The 15,540-nt window shown below is 46.4% G+C and overlaps 1 pseudogene; it reads left to right on the forward strand.

The window, feature by feature from the left end:
• Positions 1-15,311, forward strand: part of LOC100086388 — a 48,182-nt pseudogene extending 32,871 nt beyond the window's left edge.
• Positions 15,312-15,540: the final 229 nt, after the last annotated feature.

The raw sequence follows: 15,540 nt of genomic DNA on the forward strand, positions 1-15,540 counted from the left end.
CTTTGCACATAAGAAGTCCTTAATATAATTAAATGAATGAATGACAGGGACTGTATCCTATTTGCTTGTATCCACCCCAGAGCTTAGTACAGTGCCCGACACATAGTAAGCACTTACATACCACAATTATTATTATTACCATGAAGCCAATCCAACTTTATGGACAGTGATCCTCATGTTTGGTGAATTTTTCAAACCACTGACCATTTTCAAAGTGGCTTTACAAAGCGACTATTCCCTTTCTCAAGTGTACTAAAGCTTGGTTACACCACTGCTAGAGAAGAGGGACAGGACAAGCAAGGTGGATCAGGCTTTTGTCTGGGGTTTCTTTGGGGAATTGTAGGGAAGCAGGAGAAACCCCACCAAGAAAGTTCTCCTAGGCTCCCCTGCCCGCAACCTCACCAGAGACCACCCAGAGGCCCACAATTTTTCTGGAGCAGGACCTGAATCCCACTTCTCCCTGACCTGCTCCCAACAAGCAAAAAAAAGCTGTGGGTTTTTTTCTCAGGAAAATAGGAGAAAAACCACAGGAGTAAAGAAGATTCCTGCATTTCCTCTGATTTATTTGCAGTTTATTATTGGACTTCAAAAAGGAGTCAAAATTAGCCTGTCTTGTAAAGGGAGAAAACCCCTCTCTCCCCTCCACCCCAAACTCCAGCAGTTGCATCCAAACTGCTCCCCTACTCCTCTGCTGTTTCTGATATCCTTTGCTAAGAGTTTTTGAAAAGCGTTTTGGCTTTTGCTCTGAAAAGAGCTTGGGGTTGGTAAGTAGGAGATCTGGGTGCCTGCTGCCACAAAAAACCCCCACAAATATAGTTGGTGTTGAGTGTCAACTGTACATATGCCTGGAATCAGGTTCCCAGACTAGGGAAACAATCACAGGAGAGGGTAGGAGGCGCAGATGGTAAACCACTGTTTTAATTGGAAGAATCCAAATAACAGAGGATTCCCAGAAGACTTACGTTCATCTTGGGCACTGTGGATTAACTAAATGTAAACTTCTCAAATACCTTGGATTTCCACAACCAGTTACGTTGTGTCTGTCTTTGCAAATTTGACTAATCACATGACAACAGTCCCTTTCCCCCTGCAACATTAGAATCTCTAGTTCTAGTTGGTTTGTGTTCAGCAGAGTTAGCAGGTCCTAAAAGCCTTCTGTTGAGCAGGTCTCTAAGCAGATCCACTTCCAATTGGCAAGTCCTAGCCCAGGTGCAATAATTTTTTAATTATGTTTAATTTAGATGAACTCTTAATGGCTCAAAATGTCCTTTTTGGATTTAATTCAATAATAACTTGAGAAGGCACACAATCCCTCCATTTGTTTTTAGCCATAAGAAAACCACCCTCCACTGACCTCATATTACTAACCCACAATCCTGGATCACTTCCACAGTATAATAATAATAATGTTGGTATTTGTTAAGCGCTTACTATGTGCCGAGCACTGTTCTAAGCGCTGGGGTAGACACAGGGGAATCAGGTTGTCCCACGTGGGGCTCACAGTCTTAATCCCCATTTTACAGATGAGGTAACTGAGGCACAGAGAAGTTAAGTGACATGCCCACAGTCACACAGCTGACAAGTGGCAGATCTGGGATTCGAACTCATGACCCCTGACTCCAAAGCCCGTGCTCTTTCCACTGAGACATGCTGCTTCTCAATACATGTCCTCCATTCCTGTGCACAAGCTGTGGAATGCTACTGGTGGAAATCCAGACACCAGGTTGACCTCGTCGATCCCAAGTTCATCCTCACCGGCTTTAACTCTGCCGTGCCCTGGAGTTAAAATATTATTTCTCCATCTTTATTGCCTCCCATGCCCATTGCCTAGGCCAGCTGTTTCAGGTGTTTAAATTTCTCTTCAAACCCTCTGTCCCTCTACTTTCACAATATCTTGTGGACAAACATCAAAACTAGTAAACAGGCATCAATATAAGTAAATAGGATTATAGATCATTAATTATTAATCACATCATTAATAAAATAAATAGAATAATACATGTGTACATATATACACAAGCGCTGTGGGGCGGGGAGGGGGGTAGAGCAGAGGGAGGGAGTCGGCACGATGGGGAGGAGAGGAGGAGCAGAGGAAAAGGGAGGCTTAGTCTGGGAAGGCCTACTGGAGGAAGTGAGCTTTCAGTAGGGCTTTGAAGGGGGGAAATGTGCTAGTTTGGCAGATGTGAGGAGGGAGGGCATTCCAGGCCAGAGGTAGGATGTGGGCCAAGGGTCGATGGTGGGACAGGCGAGAACAAGGCACAGTGAGAAGGTTAGCACCAGAGGAGCGGTGTGTGCGGGCTGGGTTGTAGAAGGAAAGAAGGGAGGTGAGGTAGGAGGGGGCAAGGTGATGAAGAGCTTTGAAGCCAATAGTGCCTTTAGGACATCTCTACTTGGATGTCCACTGACATGTCCAATTCAAAATGTGCAAAGAGAACTCCTTCCCACCCAAATTTTCTCCTACCCCAGACTTTCTCATCACTGTAGGCAACACCAATATCTGCCTCACAAGCCCACAACTAGACTCATCACTCTCATTCACCCCACACATTCTCTCTGCTGCTAAATCCTGTTGCTTCTATTTTCACAAATCCACCCAGTGGAAAGAGCATGGGCTTTGGAGTCAGAGGTCATGAGTTCGAATCCCAGCTCCGCCACTTGTCAGCTGTGTGACTGTGGGCAAGTCACTTAACTTCTCTGTGCCTCAGTTACCTCATCTGTAAAATGGGGATTAAGACTGTGAGCCCCATGTGGGACAACCTGATTCCCTTGTGTCTACCCCAGCGCTTAGAACAGTGCTCGGCACATAGTAAGCGCTTAACAAATACCAACATTATTATTATTATTATTCTCCATCATAATTGCTACTACACTGATCCACTACTGCATCAGCTTCCTTGCTGACCTAATAATAATAATTATTATTATTATGGTACTTGTTAAATGCTTGCTATGTGGTAAACACTGTTTTAAGCACTGGGATAGAGACAAGTTAATCAGGCTGGACATAGCCCCTGACCCACATAGGGCTCACACTCTTTATCTCCATTTTACAGATGAGGTAACTGAGGCCCAGAGTAGTGAAGTGACTTGCCTAAGGTCACACAGCAGACATCCCTGTCTCTTCCCACTCCACTCCATACTTCACTTTGCTGCCTGGATTATTTTTCTAAAAAAAGATCAGTCCATGTTGCCCCACTCCTTGAGAAATGTCAGTGATTGCCCATCCACCTCTGCAAACAGATACTCCTTACTATTGGGTTGAAAGCACTCAATCAGCTCATCCCCTCCTACTTTACCTTTCTGATTTCCTACTACACTCCATCCTGCACACTTTGCTCTTCTAACACCAACCTATTCACTGTATCTCAATCAATGATGTTTATCAAATGCTTATTGTGTGCAGAGCACTGTACTAAGCACTTGGGAGGGTACAATACAACAGTAGACACGTTCCCTGCCCACAGAGAGCTTAGTCTAGATGGAGATATATAGTTTCAATCTCATCTATCTCACCACCAATCTCTTGTCCACTTCCTTGCTCTTGCAGGGAACTAACTACCCCTTCATAGCTGACAGATGATCACTCTCATCACCTTCAAAGGCTTATTACATCTCCAAGAGGTTGTTTACATCTCCAAGAGGTTGTCCACTCCTATGCCCTCTTTTTCTCTACATCCTATGAACTTAGATCTGTCCCCTTTCAGCATTCATTCATTCAATAGTATTTTTCGAGCTCTTACTATATGCAGATCACTGTACTAAGCGCTTAGAATGTACAATTCGGCAAAGGATAGAGACAATCCCTGCCCACTTGATATTCACCCACCTTCAGCCCAACAGCACTTATGCACTTAGCTAGAATTTATTTCAATGTCTGTTTCCCACTCTAGACTGTAAGCTCCTTGTGGGCAGGGAATGTCTACCAACTCTGTTGTATTGTACTTTCCCAAGTGCTTCATACAGTGCTCTGCACACATTAAATGCTCAGTAAATACCATTGATTGATTTTTGAACAGAGGCAAGAGAGTCTAGAGTGAGGTACAGTTAGAAGAAAACTCTAGGGGAGGTGCAGAGCAGCAGATGTTACATAAGGTAGTTGGTTGAAAGTTTTGAAGGGGATTATGAGGAAGTTTTTCTGGCTGAGGAGAAACATGGGGATCCAGTGGAAAGTGTTTTGATGTGGGGAGATATGTGCCGAGCAATGCAGTCAGATCCAGGCGGGCTGGGCACAGCTCAGTAATTACCATTACTACAACTGCAAATATAGGGAGTGTTGCCAGAGTGGCAGATTCCTCTGGCACTAGGGCAGCTATAGATGGGTGCAAGGAGGGGAGAAAGTCAAAAATTCCTTTTATGGGAATGGAAAGCAGGTGAGGGGAGGGGAGCTAGCTGCAGCAACCAAGAGACATCGAGGGCAGTGGCCAGGATCAGTGTCAGGGTGGGGACTGTCACCAGAGCCCTCCCCTGCCCATGTCCAGATGGGCAGGTCCCTCCTCCATCACCCAAAGGGCCGGGGCAGCAGCATCTACAGCCCAACAGTATTATGCTGGTGAAGTCATTTCATCCCAGAATCACATTCTGGTCTGTTTCAGTTTATCGTCATTCCTGGAGCTTAAAGCCTGTGGCCACAAACCTACTCTTCCATGTGCCTACAGTGGATGCCACTTGGCAAGCTGCCTTTTCCTGCCTGAGAGAGCCTCCCCCAGTTCATCCCATTGAGTAGTCCACAGAACTCCCCAGTCTCTCCATGCAGCCCTGTCCTCGGAACTGCCCAATCTTTCTGTGAAGCCCTCGGCACTGCCCGGTCTGTCCACACACACCCCATTCGCTTCCCAATCCTGGCCCCAGTACAGATTTCCTTTGGCCTCCTTGTCCTCTGGGGTCACTGTTACTGACTCTTCAGTGAGGAAGAAAGCCTGGGGCCATATCCCCACATCCTCCAGCCATTGGAGTTTATGTACCAGAGCTGGAGTCTATGTACCAAACTAGGGAAGGGATTGAAGAACTAACACTCTCCCCTAGACAACTACTTATAATACTAATTGTGATATTTATTAAGTACTTACCACGTACTAGACAGTGTACTAAGCCTTCAGATGGGTAGGAGATCATCACATCGACACAGTTCCTGCCCTATATGGAGCTCACAGCTGAGGAGGAGGGAGTTTCTTCCAATAGGAACTCCTCATCAATCCCTTACTTAACCTTACTCCTCTCCCACTACACCCCAGTCTCCAAATTCCTCCCCTCTAACACCAACCTCTCACTCTACCTCACTCTTTCCTCACCTGCCTTCCACCTCTAGCTCACACCTTCCCTTATGCCTGGAACTCCACCCACTATGTACCCAACAGACTACAATCTCTCCATCTTCCAAGTCCTTCCAAAATCATATCTCCTCTAGGTAGCATTCCCTTACTAAGCTCTCATCTCCTCACTCTATTTCCCCCTACTACTGCCTAAGGTATGCACTTAGTCACACTTCTTAAGCACTTATGTACATATTCTTATACTCAGTTGCTTCCCTTACCTGTAATTTATTCCTGTCCCTCCCATAAGACTGTAATGCCTACCAAAGGTATTGTTCTCTCTCTAACATTTAGTACAGAGCTCTGTACAAAATAAGCACTCAATACCATTGATTGAGAACAGGTATTTTATTCCCATTTTATAGATGAGGAAACTGGGGCCCAGAGAAGTTAAGTGCCTTGCCCAAGGTCACACCAGGCAAGTGGCAGAGCTGGGATTAGAACCTAGGCCTCCTGATTCCCAGGCCTGTGATCTCTCCACTAGGCCATGCTACTTCTCAGATGGCACAAACCTGTCAGGTCACAATCAATCATTTTATTGAACACTAACTGTGTGCAGCACACTGTACTAAGCCCATGGGAGAGTACACCCTCCGTCTTCCCCCCGAACCTCCCCTGGGTCTGCCTCTTTCTAAAAGAGAAAAGAGGGTGGGGAAGGAGATGTGGGGTTAGCCAAGATCACCATTTCTAGTGAGTCAAAGATCCCAGCAAACCTACAACCCAGAGACCCAGAATGTACTGCTTTGTGGCCTGTCTTCACTGTCCCTCCCACCCTCTTCCTGCTTTGAACCAATCTTCATTCTCTCTCTCTCTATCTCTCTCTCTCCCTCCCCCCTCCCTCCTCCTTTCCTCTTCCCAACAGCTTTTCAGCTTCCATCCTTGACCAGGGTCCTCCCAAAGAAATGCTTCCCCATGGCAGCCAGAAGGGAAGGCCAACTTCTTCCCCAGCAGCTAGTCCCTTCAAGCTCAGAATGCACTAAAGTCAACCCACTGGTTTCCCTCAGGGACCTCTCCCAGGGGCCCTTCCTGATAAAATCATAGAAAAGCAGCATGGTTTAAAGGAAAGAGCATGGGGTTGGGACTGAGAGGTCTTAGGTTTGAATCCCCACTCCACCAATTGTCAGCTGTGTGACCTTGGGCAAGTCACTTAACTTCTCTGTGCCTCAGTTACCTCATCTGTAAAATGGAGATTAAGACTGTGAGCCCTACGTGGGACAACCTGATTACCTTGTATCTACCCCAGTGCTTAGGACAATGCTTGGCACCTAGCAAGCACTCAAATACAAACATCATTATTATTAAAATCAGTTCAGCTACTGAAGCCAACAGCCTCAACCACCTTCCCTCCCAAATGCCCCTTGTTACCCCCAGTCTGGAGAGTATATGCCCTGGACAACACCAGAGAGAGAGTGAACAAGAGCAGGGGAAAGCAATGTGACACCAGCAGAAACAATTGGGCAGGAGGCAAAGCAACAGGCCACATCCTACTGTGCTTGCAGCTGACACCCAGCCTACAGCTATCGCTGCTACCCAGTGTGTGGGCATTCCCACCGCTTAGAATGCCTAAGAGGAAAGCCTTTAATCACTTACAGGTGTCCCAATTAAGTGGAATTGCCTCTTCAATTAACAGGTCCTTCCATTAAAAGCCATTAGGCTTAATTCCACTTCCCAGGAAGGAGCTCAGCCAGGTCTCCAGCACACCTGCCAGCACAGGCCACAAAGTTCTTAATTTGAGTGGATTTCAGCCCATTAGATGATCCCATAACCTCTGGACTTTCCCACTGCTGATCTACTACTCGTGTTCTTTCCCTTCTCCTCCCCTCTCACTCCTCCAGCCCACAGCTTCTCCCATTGAGAAGTGGCACATGGCCTAGTGGAAAGAACATGGGTCTCAGGGTCAGGAGATCTTGGCTCTAATCCCAGCTCCACCATTTTGAGTAAATCACCTATATCTCTATTTCTCAGTTTCCTCATCTGTAAAATGGAGATTAAATGCCTATTCTCTGTCCTCCTTAGATTGAGAGCCCCATGTGGGGCAGGAACTGTGTCCAGTCTGGTTATCCTATATCTACCCCAAATCTTGGCACAAAGTAAGCACTTAATGAGTACTACAGTTATCATCTGTCACGTTGACCTAACACAGCCATCCTTAACACTTTTGTATTTCTTCCCACCCTCAGTAACCATGTGCTATGTAGACAGTCATTTATTTAGCTCTTTAATCCTGATGTATTTTACTATTTCCTGCATTGTCCTTATTCTTCATCCTGTTTCCACTCTTCCCTTTAATTGAAAGCTCCTTGAGATGAAGGAATATCCATCTTGCTCATGCTGTACTCTCCCAGGCACTCAGCACAGTGCTCTGCAGTCAGTAGGCATTCCATAAATACCATTGATTGAAAAATACCGTTGACCAATGGTTGACTCATACAGTGTTTTGCCCTTGTTAGATTTCCCCGATGGACCTGCTTTCCAGAGTATTTTCAGACAGTTACGGGGGACAAAAGCCCATCAGAAACTGTCACAAATTCCTGGCTTTACTATCATCCTATCCTGCTTTTGATCATTTTCAATCTTTAGAAAAAAAAGACTACAATTCTTTCCTTTGGTCTACAGTTCACCCAATTCTGCAGCTCTGACTTCAATCAAATCATCTCTACTAACACAGGACTCTCTGCTCATTTTGCAGAGAGACGTTTTTGATCAAACTATCCCTCATGTCCCATGTCTACACAAGCCATTAATCCTTAATGTTAGTACACTGCCAAGTCCTCTCTCACATTATCCCCCTAGTCTCCCAGCCCCTGGAAAATATATTGGTTTCTTTCTTCTTCGGCACTCTGGCCGGGCTCCCTGGAACTGGGCAAGGGAAAACAAAAGTAGAGAACTCAGCAGGAGAGGTTTAGCACAAGTTTCAATTTCCTGACAAATCACTGAGATCTTGTAAATCATCTTAAATTGTCACTCTGAAATGGGTGAAAGGTCCAAACCTAACTCTGCTTAGATAATTGCAGTGTTTCTTCTACTAAGCACTGGGGGAGAACCAAGCTAATCAGCTCAGACACAGTCCCTTTCCCACGTGGGAACTACTGAGTCTCCCTTTTTTATATCCATGAAATGGGAAGATGTCTGGCTGATTAAGGGAACATTTTCCCTCAGGGAGGGCCTTCCTGCAGCTGCTCTCTAGAAAGAAGATTGACACCCAGCCGGGCACCCCCCCGCCCCAGACACCAGACCCACACCCATGTCACAATCGCTGCTCTCCATCGACCACCCCCAGTTATGATTTTTCAGCTTTATACAAAGCCTTCAGCCCTATGTTGCCAATCATTGTAAATCGACTAATCAAGTATTGCGAGCGCTCTGAAGGCAAGGGTTTTTTTCCCGGTTCTGAAGACTCGATTTTTTTGACAATCCAACATGTCATCTGCTTTTCTATTGAATTTTTCCATTTCCTCCCTAGGTGCCCCCAAAGACAACACTATTTAGATTTGAGAAAAACAACCAGCTTGTTGGAGTCCCCTCCCTCACAGAAATATTACTAGAAAAGGGCGGCAGGGTGCCTAGGGGAAAGAGTATAGGATCAGACACTGGTGGACCCAGGTTCTAGTCTCAGCTTGGCCACTGGCCTGCTGTGTAATCCTGGGCAAATTACTTAACCTCTATGGGTCTTGGTGTCCCGGCAAGAGAAAGAGGAATTTTGTGCAGGTGAAGTACTCTGTTTCTCTCCATTGACAATGTTGGGGAGGGAGGGAGGGGCAGGCAGGGGATGGGCAGACCTCCTAAATGAAGGAGTGGGGTTCCAGACAAAGCAGCCTTGGCTGGCTGGCTGGCGAGCTGCAGAGCTGAGTGCCTGCGTTACTAAAGGTGGAGAGAGTGGAGACTGGGAGGGAAAGCGAGGGGCCTGGACAAATGCAGAGAAATCTCCGGCCCATGCATTCTGCACCCAATTTGGCGAGGGCAAGGAGTTTGGAAGCTGAGGCCTCTTTAAGGCCTTTGGCATCATCTTCAACTATCTGGGCTGTGAAGCAGAGGTGGAAAGTGTATTCTGGAGCTGAGCGGGCACTGAATTTGGGAGGGGGCTGAAGAAGGCAAAGCTCACAGTGATACTGGGAGGGGCAGAACCCAAGGACGTAGGTTGCCGACCATCTGTAAATTTGCGGACTGTCTGTAAAAATGACCTAATATTGTTGGTGTCTGTGATGCCTGTAGCTAGATAGCGATGTCTGTAAGTCCCCGCGGCACCACCCCATGGTAGCAGCAGGAGGACTCCTGCTGGCTCTGCCCCATGGCCGGGGGCTACCTTGGACAGAACACTTTGTGGGATCCTGGCATTCCCCTCATTACCCTATTTTATAGCCCCTGGGACTGTGCACCTGCCCTGCTGCAGGGTAGGGGAGGTAGGGAGAAGGGAAGACATGAGGGGGAGAGAGAAAAAAGACATCCTTTATACTCTCCCCTTCCCATCCTTCCTTCCTCTGACCTTCCTTTCTTCTTCCCACTTTTCACTTCTTTTTTCTTTCTTTCAACACTTCCCTTTCCTCTTCTTCTGTCTTCCCCTTTTTCCTCCTTCCTCCTCTCTTTTCCTCCAACCTTCTTCTTTTCTTCCCTCACTGTCCTCCCCTTCCCCTCCCCTTTCTCATTCTGCCCCAACCCTCCACCCCCATCTCATTCCTCTCCTCCATCCCTAGCCTGAGTACTTTTTCTTCTTCCCCAAGATTCAGTTTGTGAGGAAAGAAGGGCCAAGAGACTCCTGCTTGAGAGCTCGGTGGCAGGAGGGGCAAACTGGCAGAGAGGAAGTTGGGGAGAGCTGTGATGATTTCTAGTTGCCCCCAGTACTCCCCTCTCCCTCACCTGCAGAACTCCACCCCAGTTTTCGGGATACCTGGCATCACCAAACTATGAGTCAAATAGATGATAATAATAATAATAATAATGGTATTTGTTAAGCGCTTACTATGTGCCAAACACTGTTCTAAGCACTGGGATAGATAAAAGGTTATCAGGTTGTCCCACGTAGGGCTCGCAGTCTTAATCCCCATTTTACAGATGAGGTAACTGAGGCACAAAGAAGTTAAGTGACTTGCCCAAAGTCACACAGCCGACAAGTGGCAGAGCTGGGATTAGAACCCACATTCTCTGACTCCCAAGCCCACTAAGTTGCGCTGTGCCACAACTGATACCCAAAGACTATATTTGGCCTGAATATACAGTGGAGAAGCACAGTAGAGAAGCAGCTTGGCCTAGCTGATAGAGCACAGCCTGGGAATCAGAAGGACCTGGGTTCTAATTCTGGCTCTGCCACGAGTCTGCTGTGTGACCTTGGGCCAGTCACTTCACTTCTCTGTGCCACAGTTACCTCATCTGTAAAATGGGGATTAAGATTGTGAGTACCATGTGGGACAGGGACTGTGTCCAAAATAATTAGCTTGTATCTACCCCAACACTTAGTACAGTGCCTGGCTCATTAACAAATATCATAAAAAAACTGGATTACATGAAACAGGTATGGCTGTCTAAAACTCTAGTGACAAAAATCCACATTTTTACAAATCACTGTATCAGCATCAACCCAGTTGCCAGATTACTCCTCTTTACTTTCAAGGATCTAGGACCTAGATTCAATTTAGCAGAATCAACAGAATGGCCAGATTAAACAGTTATTGCTCTCAACTTTTCCTATAACCCTTAACTTCTCTGACCTCACCATGTCCCCTCAATCCCCTCCCTCTAATCAGCCTATCCCTGTCCTTCCTTCCCAGTATCCCCCTTCATCCCCCTCCTTCTAATCCCTCTCATCACCCCATCGCTGTCATTCTTTCCCAGTACAGTCCTCTTTCCCTCCCCTTCCCATCAACTTCCTCCTGCCCACTCCGGTCACTCCCATTCAAGCCCTTCCTACCCCTCACCTGTCCCCACCTCCAGCACTCTCTCCTCAGCCTCAGACAAGGGCAGCCTGAAGTACCCCGCTTCATACTGGGTAACTTCCCTTCATCCTTGACTTGTTCCTGACCCAGTCACTGCTTCTCCTCGCCATCATTAAAACCTGGCTCTCCCCAGATGACACCATCTCCCCTGCTGATCTGTCTTTGGCAGGCTTCAATTTCACCCTCTCCCCTAGACTCACTGGGAAAGGGGGAGAAGTTGGCTTCCTTCTTGCTCCTAATGCTGCTTTTGCACAATCCCACCACCACCACCACCATTCTTCTCTTTCCCTTCCTTTGAAGCCCATATCATACAATCAATCAGTCAATCAAACATTCATATTTATTGAGTGTTTACTGTGTGTAGAACACTGTACCAGTGCTTGGGGGAGTACAGTGTAACACATTTGGTAGACATGTTCCCTGTCCACAAGGAACTTACAGTCTAGAGGGGAAGAGAGACATTAAAATCAATTACAAATATGTGCATAAGTGCTCTGGGGCTTAGAGTGGGGTGAATATCAAATGCTTCACCAAGTTCAAGGGTAATGCAGAAGGGAGAGGTAGTAGGGGATATAAAGGCTTAGTTGGGGAAGAGCTCAATCAATCATTTGTATTTATTGAGCATTTGTGTGCAGAACACTGTACTAAGTGCTTGGGAGAGTTGGTGGACACTTTCCTTGCCCATAATGAGCTTACAGTCTAGAGGAGATGTGATTTCAATAAGGCTTTGAAGGTGGGAAGAGTGATTGTCAGATATGAAGCAGGAGGGAGTTTCAGAACAGAGGCAGCACTAGAAGCAGCGTGGCCTAGTGGAAAGAGCACGTGCCTGGGAGTCAAAAGGTCAGGGTTCTAATCTCTGCTCTGCCACTTGCCTTCTGTGTGACCTTGGGCAAGTGACTTTACTTTTCTGTGCCTCTGTTACCTCATCCGTAAAATGGGGATTGAGATTGTGAGCCCCACAGGGGACAGGGACTGTGTCCAACTCCATTTGCTTGTATTCAGCCCAGCACTTAGTACAAAGTCTGGCACATAGTAAGTGCTTAACAGTTTACCATTGTTATTATTGTTACCACCCACTGTAGTTGTTAGTCATGGTCATCTACCATATCCCAGGCCCCACCTCTGACTTTCTGAACCATTTTGATCCCTTTCTCACATTCCTCTTCCCTTTCTTCATCTCTATATTGATACTTAAGGACTTCAATATCAATGTTGCTGTTCCCAACAGTCCTTCTGCTGCCCACTTCCTATCACCCCTCAACTCCACTGACCTCCTGCTCCATCCCTCCTCACCTATTTACCGACTTGAACACATGCTCAATCTCATCATCTCTAGTCACTGTACAATCACCAGCTCTGAAATCCCTTTATCCAACCACAGTCTCCTCATCTGCCTTCTCTCTCACATACCCACTCCCTGCAAATCCATCCTGTCCCTCCAGAGACATTGATCTTTTCACCCCCTTCAATTTTCTAAAGTCATCATGCCCCATTTTGTCTTCATACTCAAACTCCTTTCTCTTGATGAACAAATTGACACTCTCAACACCACTTTTCTCCACTGAACTCAATGCCTTCACTCCCCTGTCCCTCCGCCATTCTCACACCACGAACCTGGAGTCCTGGATCACTCCCACCATAAGCTTCCATCATTCCTGGGCATGAACTGTGGAGCACTGCTGGTGGAAATCCAGCCACTAGGCTGACCTTGTCCATCTTAGATACATCTTCTCCTGGTTTAACTTTGCCCTCGCTTCTACCTGGCAATATCATTTCTTCATCCTTATTTATTTCATGCCCATTGCCCATGCCAGCTTGTTTCAGATATGTAACTATCTTCTCAAAACCTTGTCCTCTGCCTCCTCCATTTCTTGCCTCTAATGACCTGGACACATGCCTTATTACTACTACTACTACTAATAATAATAATGGTACTTGTTAAGCACTTACTATGTGCCAGGCACTGCACTAAGTACTGGGGTAGATACTAGCAAATTGGGTTGGGCACGGTCCCTGTACCACTTGGGGCTCACAGGCTCAATCCTCATTTTCCAGATGAGGTAATTGAGGCACATAGAAGTGAAGCAACTTGCCCAAGGTCACACAACAGACAAGTGGTGAGGCCGGGATTAGAACCCATGACCTTCTGACTCCCAGACCTATGCTCTAGCCACTACCATGAGGTATGATCTCCCTAAAATCTCCCCTGTTCCTCTCCAGTCCCTCTCTCCTCCTGTCCCCTCTTTGATTTATTCATCTTTCCCAGTAATAACTCGATAGGAGATCTCCCATCTCCTCCAAAATCTAGCCCCTCCACCTGCACCTCTGGCCCTATCCCTTCACACCTTATCAAAACAATTTTCCGCCTCCCTTCTTCCCTCCCTGACCTCCATCTTCAACTGTTTACTTTCCAATGGCTTCTTCCCCACTGATTTCAAGCATATTCATGCAACCACTATCCTAGAAAAACCTTCCCTTGACCCCACAATTCTCTCCAGTACCGCTCATCTCCCTCCTGCCATTCCTCTCCAAAATCCTTGAGCAATTTGTCAACGTCCATTGCCTCCACTTCTTCTCCTCTGATTCTCTCCTTGACCCCCTCCAATCTGGCTTCCACCCCCTTCGCTCTACGGAAACTGCCCTCTCTAAGGTCACCAATGTCCTCCTTCTTGCTAAGTCTGCATGCCTCTACTCTATCCTAATCCTCTTTGACTCCTCAGCTTCCTTCAACTCTATGGACCACCCTCTTCTCCTGGAAACATTATTTAACCTTGCCTTTACTGACTCTGTCCTCTCCTGGTTCCCCCACTATCCTCTAACTATCAGAGTCCCTCAAGGTTCAGTTCTGGATCCTCTTCTGCTCTCCACGAAAAACGTTGGATGAAGGTAATTTGATCAAGCAACCTAAGGAAGTGTTTGATGTTCTGGAGAAACTGGGAGAAGTTGTCCTATGGCAGTGTGTTCAAAGCTATTCGTAAAGAAATGGGTCAAATTGTGACAGTCAAGGAAGTTCCTGTAGAGTCTGACCTGCAAGATTTTATCAAAGAAACCTCCATAATGCAACAGTGTTACAGTCGTCATGTAGACAGATACTAGACTAAGCTTGCGGGCAGGGAACGTGTCTACCAACTCTATTATACTGTACTCTCCCAAGTGCTTAATAGGGTCCTCTGCACACAGGAAGTGCTCAATAAATATGACTGATTGGTTGATTGACTGACTATTGTGTAAGCAATTTAAAGAACACAGACCTGTGGATTGCCATCGACTACTGTGGTGCTGGCTCTGTGTCGGATATCATCCGATCACAAAATAAAATTCTGATAGAAGATGAAATAGCTACAATACTACACTCAACACTTAATGGACTGGAATGTTTACATTTTATAAGAAAAATACATTGTGATAGTAAGGCTGGAAACATCATCTTAAAATACCGTAGGACATATACAAAGCTTGCAGACTTTGGGGTAGCTGGCCAGTTCGCTGATACGATGGCAAAATCGAACATGGTGATAGGAAGGAACACCATTTTAGATGGCTCTAGCAGTGATCCAGGAAATTAGGTACAACTATATGGCAGATATCTGGTCCCTGGAAATTACCGCCATACAAATGGCTGAAGGAAAGCCTCCATATCCTGATGCACATCCGATAAGGGCAACTTTCAGGACTCCCATGAACCATCTTTTCAGATTCCAGAAACCAGAGCTCTGGTCATTGATTTTCATTGATTTTGTGAAGCAGTGTTTTGTGCAGAGCCCTGACCAGAGCCACAGCTACTCAACTCCTCCAGCATCCATTTGTCAAGAGCACCACGGGAGCGCCGGTGTTCCAGAACTTGATTAATGAAGCCATGAATGTGAAACTGAAACAACAGAAAGCCCAGCAACATGAAGTAGACCAGGATGATGAAGAAAATTCAGAAGAAGAAGAGCCTGAGTCAGGTACGATGGTCCAAGCAGTTGAAGATGAGGTGGGCACAGTTCAAGCTGCCAGCATGGTGAGTTATGGAGCCAACACCATGATAGCATATCTTGCCATCTTGATGGGGAATGATGTTGATCGACACTGAGGAAGAGAAGAAGGGACTATGAAAAAAAGGGATGAGATAGGCATCTCTTGGCTGTTGGCTCAGCCATGGGGCTTGGTTCCCAATGAAATGTGTTTACAAAGGAGTTGGCCACCACATTGCCCATGTGATTTTCCACAGCACCTTGATGAACTCAGGAATGGGAGCTAAGAGCTAGGTCTGATCGAGAACCAGGGCTCTATTTTGGAGCCTCATTCCATAAAATTAATAA

This window comes from Ornithorhynchus anatinus, chromosome X1, assembly GCF_004115215.2.
Source record: "Ornithorhynchus anatinus isolate Pmale09 chromosome X1, mOrnAna1.pri.v4, whole genome shotgun sequence".
In the NCBI taxonomy this organism is placed as follows: Eukaryota; Metazoa; Chordata; class Mammalia; order Monotremata; family Ornithorhynchidae; genus Ornithorhynchus; species Ornithorhynchus anatinus.